General features: G+C 29.2%; 1 protein-coding gene across 2 annotated transcripts in view; it reads left to right on the top strand.

Moving 5' to 3' along the window:
- The first annotated feature begins 581 nt into the window (after positions 1-581).
- The window catches only part of LOC112685815, an 81569-nt gene continuing 72358 nt past the window's right edge, over positions 582-9792 (top strand). For both annotated transcript variants that reach the window (XM_025557831.1, XM_025557830.1), the window contains exon 1: positions 582-883. The gene's annotated coding sequence lies outside the window, so the exon portion shown is untranslated. The remainder of the gene's footprint in view (positions 884-9792) is intronic.

The raw sequence follows: 9792 nt of genomic DNA, 5'->3' as shown, positions 1-9792 counted from the left end.
TAAAGATCGATAGAAATCCTACGTACAGCGGACAAGTAGTCAAAAATTCATACCGTGTCGTTTGAAAAAATATTATGGTTTTTTTTTTTTTATACTTCGTTCATTATTGTGCTCTTTCATTTCCTCGCAAAAATTTTTACATTTCGATATGTAAACAAATGTTAAACCGTCGATGAAGTTATGCGTTCGGAACGTTTCATTTTTATATTAGAAAAAAAAAAAAAACGTGAAAAATGTAAGTGAACAATTCGCGGGAAATAATGCTTTTGAGACGATACCGGTATGTTTCCGTGGCACCAACGTGAAAGCAATCGCGGTCTTTTCGTCGACGTGGCTGGAAAATAGTTCGAAAAAACAGCGTTTCTCGAGACAACGCTGGTGTGCGTGGTGGCATGACTGGGACGCGGAGTGAGCCGGTTGCCGCGTCCCAGCGTCGTGTAACATGGTCGTCCCGGCCCCACGTCGCCCTACACCGCGGTCGCGGTCCGTCGTCCGACGCGCACGCACACACGCACACGTAAACGCACCGCAGACGACGACGCCGGCGGTGGCAACCGACACCAACACCGGACGGTTACCGTTCGAGAGTGCGCGGCGGCAGTTCGTCCGGCAACATCGTCGTTTATGGTTGTGTGACGTTTGCACCGCGCCCGTCGTACGTTCGTTCGTCGTCCTTTACCGTTTTCGTGTTTTTTTTCCCTCCCGTCACGAATGCGCCCGCGCTTTCCTCCCGTCAACTTCTCGGTTTGTGGTGTTCGATGTGCCGTGCGTTCGCGAGTGATATCCATCACCGATAATTATTGCCCACGGATCATCTGCTGCTGATTTTACACTCGCACAAATCGGATACATCGATCGACCGCGGTGTTTTATTGTCGGACGTGTAAGTACCTTTTCACATATCTATTACCTATTACGCCCTGGATCGCGGGGATTGTTGGAGTTAAAATATTCCGACCGAGAAATGTGTCGTTATTCGAATGGAAATTAAATCCACCCCGGGAATAAGTAGTGACTGGACGAAATCGTGTGCCAACGGTTGTTGAAACGAGATTGGTGTTATTACCGTTCGACAGCAATAATAACGTCGTCGTCATCGCGGTACGTACGGATTAACACGATAACGAAACGGTGTGCGTCTTCGATGACTTTTACTCCGTGTTTCCGCGGCGAGGCCGAACGAGTCGTCGGTGACGGTGTATTATCGCCTAACCTTGGTACATCGGCCGCGCGCGCGATCCCCGACTATAGATTTCCAGAAATCTCAACGTCGTCGCTCCGGTTAGACGCGGTCTCGACGATAAAGTTATTATTAACGTTTCAATAGAGGACGAAAACCGTTGCCTGTATTGTCAATAACAATAATAATATCTAATGATGTTCGTGTCGGTTTACCCGCGGTCGTCTGTTGCGAGAACACCTGCTGTCCCCGATGTCGCCGTGCCGCCGCGTATGGTAGGAAATAATCGGTACCTAAACGAGGGGGAAAAATCAACAGCATATACCTTATATTTAATTCTATAACCGTTAAATTGTTTTTCGGTGTACCAGTTCACACCAGCGCGCGCGTCCAGTAAGTAGTAGGTGTTATCCGTTAGATATTCGTGTGTGATTTGTATATTTAAACGTTTTTAATTTGCGCTGTTCAACAGCCGCGTCGAGTGGAAATGATCAAAATAAATCAGGTTTTCTCAGATTGTCATTATTTACATTATTGATAAGACAAACTTCGTCGTTGTTGGAGAACATTACAATTCACAAACAATATAATCATATTTATTGGTGCGTCATACTGAAAAATAAAACGTAATTTATTTATAGCTTGAATTGCAGTTACGCATTCGTTGTATGGTGTCTGCAATGTATTTAATGTTGTTGCTATTTTTAATTTAGAAAACGTTTAACAGCATACGACAATACCACTATTGCATTAATTAATAACAAATTAAATTGCAATTATTACCTAATTTTGTTAATAATAAGACTTAACAAATATATTTTCTAAACGACTCGTTCACTGAACCTATTTTTAAAATGTATGGATGAACAAAATATAAATAATTTTTACTATCATAGGATATGAAAATGATATTGTTTTTGGATTATTCTTATTTTTTAATATGGCGTATTAAGTGGATACTTTTAACAGTATATTCTGTTTATTATACTTACATATTTATTTTTTTGTATTATTCTAATTAATTAGTTTTGCAATATTTGGTTAAATAATATTTTTAAATGTTTTAATATTTACACTAATTAATTAGTTTTCGTGTAATTTTCATTCTATGATTTATGAGTAAACAAATGGTATTTTTGGACGATACCATAGATACATCAAATTAAATTAGGATGTAACTTTCGTAAAAAAATTTTTTAATATAATAATGACAAAAAAGATTATATATAATATTTAAATATTTATATGTGCCACCGTGTTATGTCTTACGTACTTACATAATTCTGAACTGAAAGGCTTAAATGGAGAAAAAAGAATACAAATAATATTAACATTTATAGAAGCTTTAAAATAGATTAGTATCTATAATATAAAATTAAAAAAATAATGTATTCATATATTATGTATGTACCTATATAATTTTATTTATCATAAGTTTGTATTTAATAATTCAAAATTTAACAAATAAAAAGATCTGTCGTCTATAAACAATCATTTTTCTTTTATAGGTATCTTTTTTAAATTAATTATCAAACCTTATAATTTAATATTTTATAGGTATTTAATTTTTTAAAAATACCAACTATGAAATATCGGTTCATGATGAATTAAAATGAAGTGTGTAGAAATCTAGTTGCAAGTAAAAGATAATTAGGTACCAAAAGAAATTTTATACAATAGGTTGGTATTATAATAATATATAACTATTTCTAATATAAAAATATTCGTGTAATTCGTTGGAAAAATCTCCGTGTACACGTACAAATGATATACATTTAAAATTAGAAGTACATATATTTAGTTTATTAGCATGTATAGGTGTATATTATAGGTGTATAGTATATATTATATGTGTAGGCTGTTCGAAAACCAATTCAAAAGAATAGCTGACTTGAACCGTTTTGTATATGTTTTTACACTGTTATAGAATTGTTTTTTGCGTTTATTTTAACCAAAATATAATTAGTCATCCGTAAATATTATGTCTTGTGTTACGTGTTTTTAAAAACAAGTAATATTACTGTTATTTTTCATTTTCGAATATGTATATTTATATTTATGTAATCATATAATATACCTATTAGTCCGTGTGTGAAAAAATATTTTGTAAGGTCTGGTAAAAGACAATAAAAACGATTCACGAGTTACTATAATATTAAGAGAGTAGTATAATAACTTACTGTGGCAATATAATAATAATAATAAAAAACACGGTTCAGTTTTTGAATGCAATCAAACAATATTTGTTGAAGTATAGGAAAATACTATCGAGGAGTTGGTGAATCTCTTAATATATTATAAGTATGTATAATATACATTATATAATCAATTATTTTCTCTGCCAAATTAAGGTATTAAAAAATAAATACTTTCATTAAATATGACATATTTTTTTTTGTATTAAAACCTTTAATTGTTATTACATTTTCAATCTAATTTATTATAAATATTAAAACTTTTAAAGGGCTCCACACACGATCAGTTTAACTGTGCAGTTTATCTGTGTAAATTACTGAATATAAATTGTACAGTTATCTGAATTAGAGGTGTATAGGCTACTCAAAGTTTTTTCTCAATTATATCTACAATTCTCTCAGTTTTTTAGTTCAGTATAGTACGGAAATCGTTCGGTTATCACAGTATATAACATATACCAAAAATAGAAGCAGCTTTTTTTTATGTTAAAATGTGACACTCACTACTAGAAAGACAAGACAAGACAAGACTGTGTGAACTGTGTGATTCCCTGAGCTAACTGCACAGTTTATTGGTACAAAGTAGAACTTATTACACAGGTCAAAAACTTGAGTACAAACCTACCAGAACTGCACAGTTACTTCAGTTAATCGCTCAGACATGACGTCACACGTGATAAACTGCACAGTTAAACTGATCGTGTGTGAAGGCCCTTAAGTGTTGTAAAAAACATAGAACTTAGAAAATTAATTTTAAAATATAATATTTATTCTCAATACATATTAATATATACCATATTTATTTACATATTTACATATAACGTATTTTTATAAACTCATTATTTTCTATTGATAAATTGTATTATATGATAGTATTTAAATTTATTGTCCAAAATTAAGTTATTAAATGTTCTATAAAATGGGTACTAAGAAATAATATTATAATTTATTGAATAGTTATTTATTATTTTAAATTTTTTATTTTTTAACTGTATTTTTATTTATTAATTAAGCTAAACAATATTTTAGTATAACATCATGTTACTTTGCTACGTATAATAGTATATTAACTACAAACTACCTTGTTAGAAATAATGAATTTTATGATGGTTTAAACTTTGATTAATAATTTCGCCAAGATTTTACAAAAGATTGGTAAACAACAAAAACAGATTCTTTTAAGTTTTGAATTTTAGAATACAGATACTTTTTAAAGGCGTTGTTAAATTTATCATGCATTACAAATTAATAGGAATAAATAAGGAACTAAATATAAACTAAAAATTTATGAAATTACTTTTGATGAATATACGGAAAGTTTATTTACATTTATTTTAGTACATAGTTATATTTTTAGATTCTGAATAAAACGAAAGTATAATTTGATTTGTATATATAAATAGAATAATGGTATTTTTATATTTATTTTTTATGCGTGTCTAAATATTTTTCGAATAAGGTATAATAAAATAATTCTAAAAAAATAAATATTTTTTAAATTAAATTAAAATATATAAAAAAAAACCGATAAAAAATAAATCTAAACATTATTTATTTATTAGGGTATATTTACTATTGTCAGATGAAATTTAAGTATCTAATTTTATTTTTATATTATTTCTTAGTAAAGTTTATGTTATATATTGTCATATATTATGCTGATTATAATTAATTCCAATTCTAAGTAATACTAGATTGAAACAAAATACGAGGAAAAAAATCCAGATAAATATTAGGAAGTTGGACATAAATTATCTTCGGTTAAGTGAATCAATTTATTAACAATTTATTAAGTTGATTGTGACTATTTAACAATTGATTTAATTAAATTTTATCGACATCTTATATCAATCAAGTGTTTTTGTGTTTTGCCCTTTTTTTTATGGTATAAATTCGGGTATTAGTGTATACATTGATTTATTACCTACTAAATTTATCAGATTCCTATTATGTATCTACGCGTATACCTATTTCATTAAATTTTTATAAAAATTGTATTCCAACTTAAATTTTTAATATGGATGAAACAAGATATAATAATATGAAAGCCATTGTATCTATCTAGGTCTTACAATATGCATTATGTAATGATAGAGGTGTAATCCTTTCTGTAAAAACTAAACTAGTAATGTAAGAGTATAAAGTTGAAATTACTAGTTATTCCCTTAAATATAAAGGTTGGGTAGATCATATTTATTCACAAAATTTGGAAGTTCATCATTAAGTAAAAATATGATATTACTTATATTTATTTATAACTTGTACTAAAATATGTTATTAAACTAGTAAATATGCATTTGTTTTAAGTATATGTCAATACCAATAAGCATAAGTGGGATTATTCATATAAAAAAATAATACAAAATAAGCTTTAGGTAATAATAACTCCACTAATAAATTATTTTTCGTATGTATTTACTTTACTCTTAAACGGATATTCAATTCACATCTGACTTCAAAATACTTTGATGATTCTCCAAGAAAGCATATTTTACAAAACGTGTTTGAATTACAATATCTTATTAGGTTTAACAATTTCTTTGGTATTCCAAAATGTATAAGTGCTGACCATAATCGGATTCTGATGATGCTGTCATAAGCTTGCTGGAAATCAATGAAGATCAAGTGTAGATCTTTGTCATAACTTGAACAGAACTTCTCCATAACTTGTTTAAGGGTGAATATATGATCTGTAGTGGACTTACCTTTCATGAAACCACATTGGTTCTTATTTTATTATTTCTGATAAATACTTTTCAAGTCTATGTAGAATAGCTATTGACAGGACTTTATAAGCAGTGTCTAAAAGGGATATGCCCCGGTAATTTTTTACTTTCTTGGGATCTCCTTTTTTGTAAATCGGGCAGATAACAGCTGTATTCCAATCCTTCTCAATATTTTCTTCCTTCCATATAATTTAGATGGTTTTATGTAAGTTTTTCAAGAGATCCTGTCCCGCAAGTTTAAGCAATTTCGCATTTATATTGTCTTCTCCTGGTGCTGTAGTGTTCTTCAAGGACTCCACTATTGCCTTAATATCTTCTAAAGAAGGTTCTGGTACTCCTGGTTCAACTGTAACATACATTTGGTCTTCACCTTGTTTCCAAATTCCATTTGCATTACCTATATCATAGTGCGTTGGAGTGTTTAGTAAATTCTTAAAATACAATTGGAAATTATTCACGATAGTTTTAGGGTCTGACACATGATTACCTTCGTCATCAATCATAAGGTAGTTACGAGACTTAAAACCGTCTTTTACTGATTTACATTTTTCAAAAAACAATTTCGGGTCTTTCTTATATGCTTCAATATCATTTATATTGGTTTTTTCTGATGATCTTTTCTTTTTTCTGATTAATTTATTTGATTTCGTACGAGACTGTATATTCCTCTATATTTTTGGTTGAAGGGTTTTGTATCATTTTTTACTCTTGCTGCTTTTCGCTTCATTATCGCTTCTTGACATTCATCATCAAACCAGTGATTCTTACTTTTTCTTTTAGTATCTCTGAGTGTTACTGCTGCCTTATTTATTGATTCTTTTATTTGAGTCTAATTACGTTATTCATTTCGTTTTGTACTAAAGTACAGCAGTTCAAACCTTACTTAATTTTTTTTTTTTTTTTTTGGTATTTTCTGATTGCCTTTTGATATCTTAATTTACACCTATCCAATTTATGCATTGTGTTCAATTGTCGTTTCTTTTTCCAAATTGCTGATAGATTTAATGAAAGATTTGCTATTACTAAGAAGTGGTCTGAGTCCCCATCAGCGCCTCTATAACTTCTGACATTTTTTATGCATGTTCGGTAACGCTTGTCAATAATTATATGGTCAATTTGGATTTTTGGTTTACCGTCTAGGGCAGTCCACGTGTGCTTGTGAATGTTTTTTCTGGGAGAATAAGTGCTACTTATGATGAGGTTTTTAGATTCTGCCAAGCCAACTAATCTAAGCCCATTATCGTTGGATTGCAGGTGCCAGCTTTCTTGGCCTATAGTTGGTCTAAGAAAATTTTCTTTACCAACTTGCGCATTAAAGTCACCAGCAACCATTTTGATGCAGTTGTTTGGTAGAGAATCAAATAGTCTCTCTAGATCTTCGTAGAAAATATTTTCACTTCCTCATCCTGACCCTCTGTAAGAACCTAGCAATTAATTATAAATACATCGAATTTTCGTCCTGTAACTCGCAGATAGCAAAGCCATTCTTTTACTGGAATGAATAGCTTAATACTTGGCATAATCGAGTTATTAATTATGAAGCCTACTCCTTGTTCGTGTCTCCTTGTCTTTTTGTCACTAAAGAAGATAGTCGAGTTCCCAAATTGCACATTTCCATTTCCAAGCCTCCGAGTTTCCTGTATTGCGACTATTGGTACTTTGTATTTTTCAACTTCTTCCACAATATTTTTTAAAGCTTTAATCATTAATAGCTTAATCCCCAAAACTGGAGAACTTTTTTGGGCCAACTAGATTAAAGTTAGCCCACAGCTCGGGGCCCCGGGTGCGCTAAGCCCGTAGCACTAAATATGTATTTTATTTAGTGTCCCTCTGAGGGTTAATATCATAATATTAAGAAATATTAATGTGTGAATAATTTTAAAAAACGACATTAAATGTATATTATTTAACTGTATTACCTAAGTTTGAATAGTTAAATGTATTATTTTTTCTTAATCATCGCAGATCGTATGAAACATCTATTAGTTTGAGTCGGTATACACTTTATATTTTATTTATGGAATTTAGTAAACTCTTAATATTATAGGTTGTTGTTGTTTTTTTTTTTTTTTTAATCAACCACTAAGTATTATCTTGATATATTAAGCTAGATATAAGAGAAAATGAAAAACTACTAAGAATAACTCACATAATTTGATATCAATTATTATTACAAATTAAACATAAGTAATTGACTACAGCGGATCCTTAATTATTTTCAATTTTTATTCAAAAATATACTTGTTATATTATTTGTTTTATTTTGTATTAATTGCTATATGAAGTAAAACAAATTTAAAACAAGTCTTTCTTTTAAAATTTAAAAAAAAAAATCGTGAAATGGAATGAGTTTTGTGCGTTAATTGATTGTTAGATTATGAATAATTTTTTTTTTATTAAGTAACATAACTTACCCAAGTATAAATTTTTCTTAAGGATTTTTGAAGTTCTTTTGTTTGTGATATAAACCTAATAACCACGTTTTTTTTACATATATTTATACGTAGATTCAACATTCCGTGTAGTTGTTAAACATGGCTATCATGGTGTACTTCCAAACATTAATCCTGTCCAAAAGTTTGCTATTTTGTTATAAAGAATTATACCTTAAATATATTCTTATTTTTATAGGTTAAATATAATTCTGCTTATTGAACTCATTTAAAAAATATTTAACAAATAAGCTTATTTCTAAATATTTTAAATTCGAACATTTCTCTATTTTTTTTGGAAAACTTATAGCAGTGTTTAAAAATCTAAAATTGAATTATAAATACAATTTAAGAGGAATTTTTTCTATTAGATGCATCAATATTGAATAATTCCATTTTTTACAGAGAGAAATATGTTAATTTATCAGCCAACGAGTTTATAATTCCATTTTTAAGTTCCATTTTCTTCATATTATTTTTTTTCGTCCTATTTGAAATTTATTCTCTAGTTCAATAAATGGAAATGATTTATTGTTCCTGGTTTTTGATTTCATATACATTTTCGTCACTGCTGGACGAAAAAAAATATAGCATGTGTTTTTAGAGCAATGAAAGTCAAACCCATTGAAAAAACCCCCATTTCGTTTTTTTCCTACCATATAGGAGTTTATAAAGAATATTAAAAACTGTTCTATTTACAGACATACACGCAAATGTCATGTAATTGGAATAATAAAAAATTACCCAAAACATTTTTACCTAAGTCGAAGTTATTTTTTACATATAGATACAGGATGTATTTAAACTAGAATAAAATTTGGATTTATATTCCTTAGTAATTTTTCAAGGAATGTTACTTAAATATATTATAGCTGTAAAAATCATGTTTAAAATAAAAATTGAAATTATTTAAACAAATATAAGTACTATTTTAATAATTCAACATATATTTTAAAATATTTAATCCAGTTATATATTAGTTGCATAAAATTCGTATATTTCCATTGCATGTAAAAAATGTATTATTATTTTGTAAATTTTTTTTACATCACGCAAAAAATATTCATTCAAGTTTCGTATAAAACTTTTGTAATAATTCACTTTTACAGGAAAACAGCTTCGTAGAAAGTTTATTCCTACCCTTGTAACGCAGTATTTTACTAAGATAATGAAATATATTATTTCCTCTCTTAACATTTATACTGAGCTTAAACTAAGATCTTACTATCACTTATATTTTAATTTTATAATATAGATTA

This window comes from Sipha flava, unplaced genomic scaffold (assembly GCF_003268045.1).
Source record: "Sipha flava isolate LNK unplaced genomic scaffold, YSA_version1 293_pilon_pilon, whole genome shotgun sequence".
In the NCBI taxonomy this organism is placed as follows: Eukaryota; Metazoa; Arthropoda; class Insecta; order Hemiptera; family Aphididae; genus Sipha; species Sipha flava.
The sequence above is the reverse complement of the archived record's forward strand: the minus strand, read 5'-3'. Positions and strand labels throughout refer to the sequence as shown.